The 16,163-nt window shown below is 45.4% G+C and overlaps 1 long non-coding RNA gene across 1 annotated transcript; it reads right to left on the bottom strand.

Moving 5' to 3' along the window:
* Positions 1 to 4,457: 4,457 nt before the first annotated feature.
* LOC128795749 (uncharacterized) lies at positions 4,458 to 9,079 on the bottom strand. Its single transcript, XR_008433627.1, has 3 exons — positions 8,802 to 9,079; positions 6,748 to 6,902; positions 4,458 to 4,566 (listed from the first exon to the last, which is right to left on the bottom strand). It is a non-coding gene; the product is annotated as an uncharacterized LOC128795749 (long non-coding RNA).
* Positions 9,080 to 16,163: the final 7,084 nt, after the last annotated feature.

Genomic DNA, 16,163 nt, shown 5'->3' with positions numbered 1-16,163 from the left:
TCCAGGTGAGAGAGAAGGTTAAGAAAACTAAGAAACTAAAGCAGAAGAAAACTTCCTAAAAGACAGATTTCAGCAAGAATTGCTCACGAGGTGTCCCACTGAATGGATGAAGGAGGAGGCTGCATTTAGGATATCTTAGGGAAGCACTGTATTGCCCCCAAGCTAGTGGGAGGGCTGGAAATGGGAGTTTGCTCACTGCAAGCTGTGCCAACAAAGAGCTGCTTTAAAAGGTGAGAGACACTCCCAACGTTGCCAGCACGGGAGAGAGAATCAGCTTAGACAAGTCTTACCAAATAGCTTCTTGTGCAGCAACCAAAACATCAGGTTTTACTTATTTTGGAACAGGACAATTTTCTGCATAAACCTTCTCTCCCCACTTCTAGCTTTAGGTAAGCCAGTCCCACTTCCCTTTGCTACAACCTTTTGAGGTATGGCTGTTGCAGACCTCTCCTGTCAACATTAGCAAACAGGCAAGAATGAGAGCAGCTCAGAGCTGGGCTGATAAACCCCAGCTACCAGCAACAGCTGTTTCTGGGCCAGAAGAACCAGGGAGGCAACAACTGTAAAATGAATGTAAAGCAAACTTTTGCTTTCTGAGCTTCTCATCATTACTTCAACTTCAGATAGTTATATGTTGTCTCCACCAGTGAAGCCCTGTGGTTGTGCATCAGCAGAATTCACTGCTCCTACACTAGGTGGATTGCAGAAGTCAGAGATCTACGTGGATTAGCAATCACCAGGAAGGAGCCTGGACAGCACTCACAACAGAGGGAATTGGGACAAACCTTTTATATAAAGGCAATAAAAAGGGGATTTTTGCAGTGATACTGAATCTACTAAATTCAGTTTTTGCCACAAAGCACAGCACAAAGTCTGACAAACTTCCCTGCATCCCCGTGGTGCAAAGAGATCCTGAAGGCAGTACCCCCATATCTGAGTGACAAATTCCTGGGCTCTGCTGACTGCAGGGACAGGCCCCTATAGAATTTTGCCAGGGGAGGGTCCATTATATGATAAAGAATTTTGTAAACCTCTCTCTCACACATTTCGAAGCCTGTTCATTGTGTTTCAGGGAAATGCCTCCTGTGTGCACCCTGACGCGGGGCTGGGCTTGGTCCCCAGGCTGGGCTCAGGCTTGGCACACACTGCCACCAAGAATCATCCCATGAGTGTCACCAGGGGACTGGCAGTCACTTACACAGCCAGAGAACACAGAGTTATCACAGCAAATAACAGCATTAGCTCTCAGAGATGATACACTGTGTGCATAAAGACATTTTCCATTCTGGTCACAGGGGATCCAGATGACATTTCCTACCAAGGAGGAAGGGACTCTACTCCCGATTACCACGGTCTCTTTCTTTCTTTGCCCCAAAGTTTTCTGTTTTATTCTCACTGTGGGACTCCAAGGTGGGAAACTCATGGCAGCTGGAGAGTCCTCTTTTCCTGGAGCATAAGGGGAATATTTTCAGACTCTTTTTACCACACACAAGGCCTGCAGAGAACAGGCCATTCCTGCTCCCTCAAGACACAGCTGAAATGCTTTGCCACCCCCAAGTGGACACTTGCATTTTACCAGTGACATTTACATTTCCAAGCAGAAATTTTGCATTATTTTTCCCTCTGCCAGAGATTACAGTGTGTTTTCTCTCCAAACAGGCCATGGCAGTGGTGCCTTGCTGCCTGTGGGCTGCCCAGGTCCCTGTTCTCCTGCCTGTGCATTGCTCTGTGATCCCACCAGCCATTTGGGGACCACCTGGGGACCACGTGGGCAGTGGCTGTGCTGGATTTCCTCCCTCACCCTGTGCCTCCCTTGGGCAGATCCCTCACAGAACCCTGGAGGATTTCCTCCCTGTCCCAGCTGTGTGAAATCTGTCCTAGACACCAGCCAAAGGGCTGAGGAGAAAGGTCACACATCCAGCATGGGCTGGAGATATTCCTCTGCCAGCTTTTGTGGCTCTTTCAATGTCTTTTATGCATTTAGGGTGAGACAGCATCTTGTGTTGGTGCAGAGAGAGCCATCCATGAGTGAGAGACATGCTGGAGGGTGAAGATTTCCTGTGACCTTAAACAAAATGGCCATGTTTTTGTCCCAAGGGAAGATAAAAGTGTTTTGTGAGGAAAGGGAAGCAGAGGTGGGAGGGATGTGCATGAATGGAAAAAATTTAGTAGAGAAGTAACGAGGAGCAAATCATCATGAAATCACCTGGTTCTGAATTAACTTAATTTCTTGTTCTAAAATCAGTTTTTATCACATTTAATTTGTTGTCAGCCAAAAGCAGTCGTATGCAAAAGCAAAACTACTGAGCTTTGTTGGCCAAATATCAAATTCAAAGCTGAAAACATTTAGTCTTGCACCAAACCAAACCTTCTGTGAAAGTGTTATTGGGAGAGACATGTCAAAACTCCTCTGAATTCTGCTGAAAATAAAAAAAATGCAGTGAAAAAAATTGGAGACTCCAAGTTAGGCTCCCTGTGACTGCACAGCTTGGTACCCCCTCACTCCTGAGGGAGGATCTCTAGAAAACAGTTGATTCACTTTGTCCCTAAATGTAGTCGATGCCCACTGGAGGCTTTTCTTCCCAAAAGGTCAGTGCTTGAGTTATTTATCACTCTGCTCTGATATTTACCTCCTGCATTTTGAAAGCTGGATCCAGAGATGAAAAAAACAGGAAGATGGATAGAGATGTCATGAAAGCTGATGCTGTTCCTTTATTTATACATTAAGGAGCTTTCACAGCCAACTGCTGAAAAATGTTGGCAACTGGCTGAGAAAAACTCCTGTTGCACAAAAATGGAGAACAACTCTCCTTCCTCCAAAGTGGTCTGGTGTGATAAAACTGTATTTATTTGAAATCAAGCGTGACTTTGGAGACAGAACTGTCTATTGATTTATTTCTCTGCTTCTGTTTCCCTCTGGGAAATGTGCAAATGTGTGAGCAGAAAGTGTGAAGAGCAGGGGCAGTGCTCCAGCACTGTGAACAAAACGTGGAGAGTCTGAAATGTGCTACAAGGAAGACTCAAAGGGGAGAAGAATTGTGTTTGCTGCCAGTGAGTGATGCTCAGATCTAACACCAGGTTCAGTTGGGAAAAACACCATGAACAGCAGGTGGACAGTTCTGTTCAGTTTATATGAAGAGGTTTTGAACACCACTGCGTTTTGAAGTGTTTTTACCACAGCTTATCAGTAAAACTAAATGTTCATTTCAGCTGCAGAGATGGTTATCTGTATCTGTATGTAACATGAAAATAAATATACTAAACTCTGTCTACCTAAGCCTGGTCCATGCTCCAGAAAACCTCGTGCTTCTTGTTTCTCCATCTGACTCCATGGGAGCAGCAGAAGATGGACATTCCCCAAATGTTCAGCCAGCACCAAGTGCAGGACACCAAGAGCTCATTCCAAGTCACTGTTCTTAAAAGAAACATATTTCAGCTGGTATATTTGCACAAAACCAGCACAAATCCCCATGGGCCTTGAAGAATGGCATCCAAGAATTCTGCACAACTGGTCCTACAGAGGAGGAGGTTATATAAACTGGGCAGCACAGTTGTCATAGCCAGGAGAGGGTCCCAAAGCAGAAACTGCTCCTTCCCAGCCTCTGGAACAGCCAAGCCTGCTGTCTATAACATGATCTCCATCACAGGAAAACTGAATTCCTTTTTGTAGTCAAATGAGGGGGGAAAAAGCTGTGCTAAAACCAATTTATCTGACCTACTTCAGTCATCTACTTTAGGTGTTTTACAGGTAGTTTTTATGCATAACTTCTGCAGCTGAAAAACACAACCAGGGACAAGTCACCTTGGAATGCTGTGTGCTCTTTGTTGCAGAGCAGGTATGTTTATCAGACCCTTTCAGTTTGTTTCATTTTTTCAGAACCCAAAAGAGTCCCTTAGAAATGACTCAGTAGGAAAATCATGCTCCAAATGAGCAAAGCAAATGGCTCACAGCTCAATCACCACTAAACAGAGGGAGAATAGCACCCTCAGGGGCTCACCTAACACTTTGTTCATTGTTCTGGAGTTGGTGCCTCTGGGACACCTGGGCTACACTCAAAAGGCAGAGAAGTTCCAACAAAGCTCTAGCATGTGGAGAATTTGCAGCATTTGTTTGCAACCTTGCAGTTTCCTTTACTTCTTTGGAGATGACAAGGGCAGGGAAGAGTTCTGTCCTGCCAGAGAATGTGCTAAACAGCTGCCTGAACTCAATGGAAAGTCTCCAAAAATAAGTTTTTTCGTGCTGCTGTTGACTGCAGTGCAGGTGGGTTGGGCAGCACAGAGCAGCTGCAGTAAAAAAGTACAAGAGTCACAGTAAAAGAGTCACAGTTTTGGGTAACAGAAAAACTCACCAGACTGTCTGTGAGGAAGGAAACAAAGCAGGAACACAGGAACCTGGAGGCATCTTTAACCATGTTTATTAACCATGGGGTTTGTTAACTGGCTTGGTGTTAGGGAAATCCTGTATGAAGAGGGTTTTTTTGTGTGAACAAACCTGGTTAGCACCACAAAACTCAGCTTCCCCTAAGCCTTGCAGCACTGTTTCCTCCCAGCTCAGGTTACCAGCTCCTGCAGAAAAACAAACCACAGAAACAGCAGCAGGTATAAATTTCCATTTCAGTAGCACTGGCAGGCCCCTCCATTGGAACTGAGACACAGCAAGCTCTTACCTTAAAATGATGCAAACCAGTTTGTGTTCCTGCACGAAACAAAGATGAACAGCAGTTGACACTGGCCCAGATACATCTGCTTTGGTTATATATCCCAGCCCCAAGATGAGGGGATGTGCTCTCTGTGCTTGTAACACTAAAGAGTCCCAAAGCTGGGGCTCACATGGCAGCCTAGCAAATCCCAGCAAACACACTGCTCTCCTCCAAGAGGCAGCAAGGACTGCCAGACATGATTCAGCCTCAGCAGAGCCCCATTTTCGCGTGTCTCTTGCATTAACAGCAAGGAACACTCATATAAGTGTTAGTCTCAGCCTGGTTCCTTCCGGTCTCATTTCATTCCCTATCTTCCCTCCCAGGAGGAACAGGTATATTGAAAATCATCTCTTTCCCCCCATCCATCCAGTCTTTTTTGCTGCTAAGAAATTCCACTGAGAGCTGAATCTTTTCTCTGCAACTTTATTTGCCAGCTGTAGGGTTTTCACACTGTTATTTGTATTCCAGTCCCGATTTCAATTACCTGGCTAACCTTTTCAATTTTCACAGAGAGTGAGAATCAGAAAACAGCAGGTCCTTTATTACAGCTCACACTTGTGGGGAATTCTTCACCCCCCTTGCCTCCCCCATGTTTGTAGGAAAGCTCTGTCAAATTCAAACAAACTCATTGATAATGACTTGACTATTTGCTTATGCTTTGCTGGCTGTTAAATATTCCGGTCCTTTCTGTGGACCTCTCTTTCATCCTCCTTTTGGCTTGAACATATTATATTTTACACCATTTCTAAAAGCCAAGGAGAAGCAATCTTAAGCCTTCACCCTGATGCTTGACTCCAGCGGGAATTCTCAGCAGGGTCAAGCACTGGAGAAGTTCAAAGCTTTGTGCTTTGAGCAGGGCTGTTTGCTGATCTTTGATAAGCAAGATGTGGTGGTGGCCAGTCCTTCTGTCCATATCTCAGAGCACTTCCCAGGGGAGGCTCAGGGCATTGGGGGAGTTCCCTCAAACAAGGGGTGAGTCAGGCACAGAGCACCACTCTGCTGAGCCCAAAGCCACTGCTCTGCCACTGAATTGTACTGGCCACAGCTGTCACCCCTTCTGCCTTTCTCAATTCTCCAAGTCACACCCTTCCTCTTAGCTCCTTTATTATTCTGAACTCTTGATCTAGCAGTCATTTCCATGCCTGTGCTCTGTCTGCCCCATCACTCAGCCATTCAGATCCTAAAAGTGGTTTTATTTGATTGGGGAAGGGAGAGGATTCAATGCAAAAGACCTGTTCCTTAGCAACACCTTCCCATCTTTCTTCTTTTGTTATTTCCACCTCATTATCTTTGCCCATGTTCAACTCCAAATTAACTTAATTACAGACAGATTTCATATCTCTCTGAACCAGAAGGGGCACTTGTAAAACATCCCTCCAGTCCATAGTAAATGAGGGCCTTGGCCTATGCAAAGCAGGCTTTGGGAAAGGCAGCTCAGCTGTGCCTGCCCTGCTCCCTCCAGAGACCTCTCCCAGTTGCTCCCAGCTCCTGCTCTTCCTTTTCAGTGAGGCATTTCATCTCTCCATTTTACAGCCTGTCCAAGTTTGCCCCAACCCCTGAGCCCCACAACAGACATCAGTATAAATCACCAGGTGAATATTTCTCTCAGATGCCAAGGGCACTGCAACCTTCCCACCTCCCCTTTCCAGATTCTCACAGGGGACAAGTGCCTCAGTTCAGAGTCTGTGATTGGAATCTGTCCTGAGTACAAATCTCAGCTAAAGCTGAGCCTTACTGAATCTGAATATCAGATCCAGGATGACCTCTGATTACCTACACACGTGGTAGATCAAAGATCTCTCTTGGTTAATGCAGCCCTGGGTGCCCAAAAGTCATACACCAATGACAGCTCTCCCCTTCAACACCCCTCAGAGATAAAAATGCAATAACTGAACTAGATCCAGGGCGGCCCCTCACACCATATCTTGTCCTTACTCTGTGATGCCAGGTTTCCTTTGGAAATCAGCATCAGCACCTATCTCTAGCAGCTGACAGGTTCCTCACCTTCTCACAGATAAATAAGCATTGCTGCATTGCTGTGTCTTACCATTCACAGAAGCTCTCCACTGGCAGAGGAAATATCTTCTTCCTTCTGTTGGAGCTCTAGTAGCTATCAGCTACTATCAGGACACCTCTTCCTAAATCCACCAAGTGACTCCCCACTGGTAGAAGCTGGGTGCTGCAGCAAGGATGAGGAGAGATCTGTATTCACACAGTGAGGAAAGTGTTGTCAGAGAAAGCCATCAACAGAACCGTGTTGAGGACACATGAAACACAAGGAAACCCTCTACAAAGACATGGGGGAACCAAACTCCCACCAGCAACAAAAAAAATGAAGGACCTGTGTCAAATTTAGAGGAATCAGAGAGCTGTAATTCTGCCATTAGGAGAGGATGTATGGTTGGTTTCTGGAAAGGAAGGAAAGCCTGAGTGATGATGCAGGTGCTTCCTCCTCATTCAGGTGAGCACTTCCTCCCAGCAGCTTGCCACCCTGGGAAGTAGAACCACTGGTCACCCTGCAGAGGTAGAGCTGCAAATCATGCAGTATCCTGGGATTAAGTACCTCAAATGCAGGCAGCAGAATTTCATTTGCAGAGTGAAATTCACTCTGCCCCAAAAGTTTCAGGTTCTTCTTTCTCTTTTGCCCCTTTCTTTCTCACCACTTTGGCCTGCAGTGAGAGAAGCCATAGGTAGGATATTGCCTTCCTATTTCATGAGAACTTTTTCAGAATTTCCCACCTCAGCTGAACATTTACCAGCTCAGCAGGAGACAAGGTCTGAAGAAGGCAAGGAGCAAATATCTGCCCTGAAAACTGAATGTGTGGCCTCTAAAGAGCATTTGTACACATCGTCCCCAGATTTACAGCCCAACCACACAAGTCAGTGCCACTGGAGGTCAGTCTTGTGCCAGGGAAACCTGTGGGACTGAGCACTGGGGTGCCCTGATTGCCAGCAGCCTTGGGAGCCGAGCCTGCATTTGTGGACACCCCAAGAGGAAACCTCTTGCAGTTCCCCCGGTGTTGATTTTGATGTAGAGATTCTTCATTGCTTTTTTCCTCAAAGCTGCTTTTAGTGGTCTGCTGCTGGATAAGCCCAGCACAAGGTTCACGTGTGCTCAGTCTGCCCAGGCTCACAGAAAGCCAGGCTGCTCCTCAGGCACAGCCAGTGCAAACAGTGCTAACACAGATGGTGAGCCAGGCTGGGCCTCCTCATCCAAACCAACTTAGAAAATACTCTTGTTTTGGGACAATTCTCAGTCTTTTGTTTCACAGGGCATGGCAGAATAATTGTATACAAGTTGCAAGCTCTGGATGAAAAATCAAGATATTGATTCATGACCAAAACAAGTACAAGCTCAGATATAGTTAATTCAGCACCATATTCCTTGTCAGTGCCTATAATAAAGAATTCCTACACAGAATCCCATTCAAAGAGTCACTTCCCCCTTCCATAAGACCCTCCAAGAAGGGCTCAACAAATATATAATTTGAAACAAAAATTTTCAGCTAAGCATTTTGGTAAAACAGATTGTGCTTCTACCACAGGTTCCCACAGGTGTCAGTGCAAACCCAGCTCTGGCTGTGCCAAGTGAAGTCAGCTCTTGGTAACTGTAGAAAAAATATTCATCAGTATGGTCTGAGTAGAAAATGGAGGCTGAAATGCTCAGTTGAGATATACTCAAGTTACTATCCTACATATATTCCTTATTATACCTTCAGGATAAGTTAATTCTTCTCTCTAGATGAGGATTGCAGAGCTGTTCTCTGCCCTGTCTCCAGCCAAGCCACATCTGGAGTGCAGGGTACATCATCCACACTCATTCACTGAATCTCAATTCTGCAGTGAGAGCCAGCTTTGCACAAACCCTCTGCTGGCCCCTGCTACAAACAGCCTTAAGCACAGACTTCTTCTGTTCTGCTGTAATCATTAAAGAGCCATTGCTTTTCTGCTATTTTTCCAGCAGAGCAATAGAAATATTGATCTCCACCACTGGCTTCTTTCCTGTGAATGATCAGTTATCCTTTGGTGTTAAACAAACTGCAATTATGCATTCTAAATAACAAGAGAATCACAGGGTCCAGGTACCTTCTGCTCTCTTACCTCTTATTCCCATTAGCATTCCTGTCTGCATGGCCTTGGGCACGCCACATCTTTCCAGGGAGTGAAAAGCAGCTTCCATCCCTCTGTGCCACACTCGCCTCCTGCCTCAAGGAACAGCAAAATTCTTCCTGAACCCAGGCAGTTCTCAAGAGGGACTGGAGCAGACAGAAAAAAAGGCGACAGGGTTGGGTGACTGCAATAACTCAGTGACAGTGGCTCCCCATAACTAGGAAAGAAATCCCACACTGTGGCTGTGGCACTGGAATCACAATTGGGAAGATTTGTCCCTAAGCAGCCAGGACCTTGGCACCCCTTGGGGACACAGACAGCCAGAGACAGTCAGACACAGCCAGAGACAGTCAGAGACAGCCAGAGACAGCCAGAGACAGTCAGAGACAGCCAGAGACAGTCAGAGACAGTCAGAAACAGCCAGAGACAGTCAGAGACAGCCAGAGACAGCCAGAGACAGTCAGAAACAGCCAGAGACAGTCAGAGACAGTCAGAAACAGCCAGAGACAGTCAGACACAGCCAGAGACAGTCAGACACAGTCAGAGACAGTCAGAAACAGCCAGAGACAGCCAGAAACAGCCAGAGACAGTCAGACACAGCCAGAGACAGTCAGAGACAGTCAGAAACAGCCAGAGACAGCCAGAAACAGCCAGAGACAGTCAGAGACAGCCAGAGACAGCCAGAGACAGTCAGAAACAGCCAGAGACAGTCAGAGACAGTCAGAACCCAGGCAGGCAATGGGTAAGGACAGAGACAAGAAGATTATTAACTTTGGCAGAGCCCATCAGGTGTCCTTGCAGAGCTGCCATCTCGCTGGGTGCAGGAAACTGTGTCAGGAGAGTAAAGTGCACTGCTGTCAGGGTAATCCACAGGGGCAAATTCCACACCAACAGCTCAGGCTGAGGGGAGACTCACAACCTTTGCCTTGCATATTCAGCTTTGCATGTAGATCTGAAACAACCTTAGTGAGGAACAGAGCACAAGCCTCTATCATCCTGCCTGCAGTATTCACCACTAGAGCTCTTCCTTCCTCTCACAAGCCACATTTTCATTCCTTTTTGTTTTCTTTTTTTGGTGGGTTTTTTTTTTGTTTGTTTGTTTGGGGTTTTTTTTTTGGTTTTTTTTTTTTTTTTGGTGGTGGTGGATTTTCCCCCCTCTCTCTTCCTTTGCTGCATAAGCTACAGCAGATAACATGACAAGTTTTCACCTGGATGGTTCCTTACCACTTTCTTATAGGGTATTTATTTTCTTGTGGGTATTTTATACCTTCACAGATAGGACTGAACCATTCACCACTGTCAACAAGCCACAGTAGCTAAACCCTTGTTTACTGCCAGGCTGGGCCAACTGTGGAATATAATGTGCTAAGGACAAAAGGTTTGAACCAGGGATATATTGAGCTGTTCATATTTAAAGAAGGATTGGGAGGAAATGAAGAGTTCAGAAAATATCTGGGTAAAAAATAGCTGGATGGAAGCTGCAGGTCTCTGTGAGCAGGAGCCAACTTCATCCATTTTGCCTCATTTACTCCATTGATCTGCCCAGAACATTTTGGAGTGAAGATTTTCTCAGCCTTCCTAAGACCACATTTCTCTCTCTTTCTCTTTCTCTGCCCTTGCTCTCCAGAGCTGCAGGCCAAGTCCTTTCCATGACCCGGTGAGGAACTTCTGCCCTGGGCATCACTGGATAAAAAAATCCCTTTGTTGAAACACTCAGGGGTATTGGTGCATCACTCTTCAGTGATGCTTTGAGGGAAATAGTGCTTGTTTTAGAAATGCTAAACCAAAAAAGCTTATGGATACTGAGGGGTTTTGTTAGTTTGACTCTGACAGAAGCAGCTTTTCGATCCATTTATCAAGCTGCCTGCAGCTGCCATTTCAAGGCTGATGAAGATATAATAAACAGCAAGCCAAAAAAGTCATTTGAAAGGTGCACCCAGAGCAGTTTAATAAATAAAAAATCAGGGGCAGGGGGGAAAGAGAATGAAAAATCAGTGCAAGTTTTGACTTTCCTCTGCTGTCCATTTTATAGCATAAATTTAAATAAATGAATGGTGAAGGTTGGTGGAATCATTCTTTCATTCTCAAATACCCTCTCTAAAAATTTCTGCTTGTGAATTCATTGTTATACAATGTCTTACTGGCTCATGTTTTGCCAGCTACCCTCCAAACTGTCAGTCCCAAATGTTTAAGGATGTCCATCAGACTCTGCACTGCAGAACCCAGAGCTCCTGATGGATGAAAGCTCTTTGTGGAACCTCCAGTGCAATAAACCTCAACACTGCTAAGCAGCTGGATGCCAGAGAGCTCAGGTGATCCCAAGTTTTATACTGCTCCCTTTTCCCACTGCTTATACAGAGGTGACCTTGGAGTTTGCACCAAGCTTTAATCTCCCACAGAGGAGACTTTGCTCCTGCAGAGATCTCTGCAGGTCCCAGTCCTGTATCAGCTGTCAGTTGTTTCTCTGGGTACAAGGACAGCTTTGCTCACATTGGGATTAAGTGTCATTTGCCATGCTCTCTTTTCCATTTGGATTCATGGATATCAGGCAAGCTGGGAGCCTTCTCAGGCCCTTGCAGGGTATTCTGCCCCGTGATCTCTGGCATATGACAATGCAGTTATTGCACATTTTCCTGGTGCATTTTGGTTATCAAGGCCTGATGGACATTCAGGCTGGAAGTCCAGGTTTGAGTTTCAACATTCTTCTTCCAGAAGTTGCCACCTGGTTTCTTTGAATTGCAGGAACTTTTCTCCAGGTCTGATTCCTCCCTCAGAAGTTGGGGTCAAGGCTCATGGACTTCAGCAGGTATCACAAAGATTCTGTGAGCAACAGAGAGAACAAAGAGGGTGTTGCAGACAATAAAAAACATTAACTGGTGAAACATGGTGAATGAATCAGAGGAAAGTGAGGAGAAAAAGACCAACCCAGAGGAACAAAGAAAAGAATGGAAAAGGAAAGAGAGAAAAATAATTTAGAAAAAAAATATTAAAGAACTGAAATGAGAATAAGGATGAAAGAAGAGAGAAGAAGGGGCAGTCGAAGGAAAGGTGAAGACAGAAAAAAGGCCTAATACTATGCATAAAGAAAAATATCTGCTGGTTTCCATTTTTCATTAATGCTTCACCAGATGGAGACAGTATCGACAATAATAGAACCTCTGAGCTGCAGAACAATCGGTGAAATAATTCAAGCACCACTTTCAGATTAAAAAACAATGAAGAGTTTGATTTATTTCCCAGTTTTTCTTTTCTTTCTCTATATATAGAAAATAACCTCATCCACTTACTCAAGTTCTGTGGCTCATCACCACAAAAATATAAATAAAAGAATAAAACCACCCTTCAGCACAGACAGAAAATAAATCAGAGGCCTCGATGCATTTTCATTGTTGCAGCTGGGTCCTGTCTTCACATTTATTTATCTTTAAATTTGCACTCCAGAGACCATATCCCATAAAATGCTGGGTTAACAAGTCAACCATGAATAATTCATGAGATAATTATAAAACATTTACACCAGAACATTATTATCCTGCAACTAAAAAAACCCCAAATACTTAATGTCCTCCAACATTAATGGTAAACCTCTTGTGACTGCAATGTTCTTTATCACTAAAATTAAATGGAAATAATCTTTGATTTGCTTTGTTGCCTACTAGCAGAAAATCACAGGGAAAAAAACACTCCCAGGTGATATGGATACAAAAATGCATAAATACATACACTTATTTCTGTGTGTGTGTTTGCACACACATATATGGGATTCTGAAACATGCCCACAGAGGAGATCCAGTTTTAATCTTCCTCTCCCAAGCACACTCTGAGGTGGGAGGGACATGAGGTTTTTTTACTGAAGGGATTGACTCAGAGCACACGTGGAAAGGACAAACACAGACCTGCAGCACTCTGTGCCCAGAGGGACTGTGGCTTACCAGGTTTTCCTCATCCCTTCCTACTGCCAGGTGGTCTTTGGTCAGACCCTGTTCCCAAAGTAAGCCTAGAGCTTACCCTGAAATTAAAATAAAAATAAATCTCAGTCTTGCACCGGTATCACCAAGATGAGGATGTGGCCTCACATGTACACACATCCAAAATTAAGGCTGTCACATGTGTGGCTATAAAGCTCCTACAAGAGCACCACCAATAATGCAGATCTCCAGTGCAGCCAGCGTGACAGCCCATTAGGACTCCTGCAGTACTAGTCTGCATAAAAGCTCCTCTGTCGCCTTCCCTCTGGACATGAGGCCAGAGAAGTGTTGGGAAAATTCTCCAGCCATCCTTCACCGTGTGCTGGTGATCCCCTGAGGGCTTTAATGGGCACACACAGAGAAACCTCCAGAAGGTTCTTGCTTAGATCACAGAGACTGTCAGCCTGTAGTAGAGAGACCCGGGTTATGCAGCAATGACTTCTCCTCTCCCTCAGGAACTCAGGATAGCAGAGCAGCACTAAAGCAAATCTCCACCAGAGAACTTCTGTGAACATGGGCTGCCATGAACGGGGAGCCAGCAGACCTTGGGCTGGCACTGCCAACTCGGGCTACAGCCCCTGGGGGAGCCCAGGGCAGAGGAAGAAACTCCCTCAGGGAAAATGCAGGAAACACTCTTTCTTGTTCCTCTTTCTCCCTTCCTCCCTCTTTGAATGCAGTCAGTCCGCACAAAAAATTATCTGTGCTTTCTCACAGACACGTTTACACCCAGGCTGAGACACTGAAAGCTTTTCTGCATGGAACAGAAGGCCAAGGGTTCCTCTTCCTCACAGGATTATTAAGAGGTCACATATGGGAATTCAACAGCTACATCTGCCTGACAGCCAAGAGCAAGGGCTGGAAGCACCCTCTGCATGTTCTGAATCCATGAAAATATCCCAGGAGATTTGGCACTAAGCTGATGGTCAACAAAACTACCCAGAGCCTGAGGCATTACAGTTTGATTTAACCATGCACATTTTTGTTAAAGGATTAGGAGGACTCTATCATTGTGACATTTGAAGTGTAATTGAAAACCAGTCTCTCCCACACACTTTACTGGTCTGGGATCTGGAAGGAGAGGTGTGTGTGTGCATGAGGGGTGTGTGTGTGTCTGTGAGGGGTATGTACATCTAGCAGCTGCTTTGGGGCAACAAAAGGTTTCACGGCTCCAAAAAACCGTGTTTACCTCCCATCACACATCAGCCCAGCAAACAACGTGGGATTTTACAAAGCCAATGGACACAGTGAGGAACTCAAGTTGGAATTTCAATCATCTCTGCAGAGCCCATTTAGAAATCTGCCTGCTGTATGTGAGTGTCAACAAACACTCATGAAATTTCACCTCTGCATCAATTTGCAAAATAGAAAAAATGTTTCATGAACAGCAATACAGTCCTGTGTACACAGCTGCCAGCAGCTGCCCTCTGGGGTGATTCTTGTAATTTTCTATATTTTGCTCAGCAAGATGTCATTTATCATGAAGACTATCATCAATATATGAACGGGTAAGGAGCTCTGTTATCCTCAGCCCTGAAGCACAGAGGAGTTTTGTTTTGGATATTCTTGTCTGGGTACCTAACTCAGCTACACAGCACACAGATCTGCAGTCAGGAGTGGGGAGGCTTGGATTATCAGACTGTGCCAGGGATGGAGGGAAGTAATCCCAGTACCTCACTCTGGGCCCATCACTGACTCTAAATGCTCATTTCTGAGCATTCCATCCCAATGTCCATGTTACAGTGCAGTGCTGGCATTATGAAAGCGACAAGGCTCTCTGTGAATGGCTGTTTGGGCTGTCTGTGATCCTGCAGCTCAAAACCATCAACCATGGTGCTAGAGCTTGTCCAAGCCCCTCTCACATGCAGCTATAGACTTTTCCTTAAAGAAGTCACTCTCTCAGGGAAGAGTTGATATTAGCAGGCAGGGAAAGGAGGGGACAGAGATGAGACAATCTTGACTGATCTTACAGATTCTGAACGTACCAACAGCTTAACTGAGTGTCAGCAGCTGGTTAGAGATGCTACAGAGGGGACAACCCTTCAGCTGATTCTGCACAAGCACAGAGCCCCAGCCTGATGCCCGAGGACCATGGCAGTACAAGGAGATGTGTTTGAGCCCAGGCATTTGCTCGTGTTCTCCCTGAATGCCTCTCTCCAACATCTGAGACCATCTGAGTGTGAAAACTTCCCAGGGAAAAGAGCTGAAGGCTGCAACATTCATTTCTCGCTGTAAGGACAAAGGGAGGATCGAGTCCAAGCTGTTTCTCCTCAAATCACGAATCAATCAAGCAGCTCTGGTGATGTCACTATCCCTGGCACTGGGACCTAATTTAAAATTACCTCAAATCCGAAAGATTGATTTTCACCATCAGCATTTAATGTCTGCTGTATCTTTCTTTTCCCAGCAGAGAAGAAAAAAAGAAAGGAGGAGAGAGAGAGGGAGAAGGAGGTGGTTCAGATTCAACTGCAATTTAGCATTCATTTGCATTTTTAAATTAGTTAAGCTGTGGACCGTTGCAAAGCAATGACAGAGAAATTTTGTAATAATTAGTCTGCTGGGAGTGTAGAAATGGCTATACAGGCAGGTTTCACTGAAAGAGGAGCAATATTCCAATGCTCAAACTGGGATTTGCACAGGCAAATTTACTCTCCCTCATATGGGGCCAGATCCAGCTCAGCAGACACAGAGAGCTCCAGCTCAGACAACTTCATCTGCTCTAGACACTGACTGCAACCAGGGGAGAGAGAGGGGTGTGCTCAGACTATGATTCATCTTAACCTAATGTAGAAATCTGAATCAGGCCAGATTATTAGATACCTGGAGTGAGGTGAGAGCAATCTCACCACTGTTGTTTACAATATGATCTTAAATTCTTCAGCCTCTGTGTGTGTGTCAGCCTCTCCTCAGTGGGCTCCACACATCTGACCCCTTCTCCCTTCCTTCTGCAGCTCCAACCAGGATTCTCTTACTGCCTGTAAGGAGATATACCCCACTCCTAAATGCAGTGGAAAGTCATCGTTACCTCAGATCTGATAGAAAGTGCTCAGGGAAGGGGGAAAGGAAGGATCAGGATGAGAATGAGCTGAAGGACCCCCAGTTTGGCCACAGGGCCCTACCCTCCCTCAGCTCACCAGGGGATATGACAGCACTTCACTGTACAGTGGAAGGTGCTGCATATTCAGCAACCTGAACCACTGATTTTGCAATGCAACTCACAGCAGCTGTTTGAGATGAGGGAATATTGTAATGCCTCCCCCTTTGGATGGCAGAACATGGCAGCACTAATGCTCAGCAAGGGGAAGAGCCCACTGGTGACTAAAGATGGCTTCAGAAACACTGCACACCCGACCATCCCGAAAGCAACTCTCCATCACCCATCAGATGT

Source organism: Vidua chalybeata, chromosome 15 (assembly GCF_026979565.1).
Source record: "Vidua chalybeata isolate OUT-0048 chromosome 15, bVidCha1 merged haplotype, whole genome shotgun sequence".
NCBI lineage: Eukaryota > Metazoa > Chordata > Aves > Passeriformes > Viduidae > Vidua > Vidua chalybeata.
This window is presented reverse-complemented; position numbering and strand designations above follow the sequence as displayed.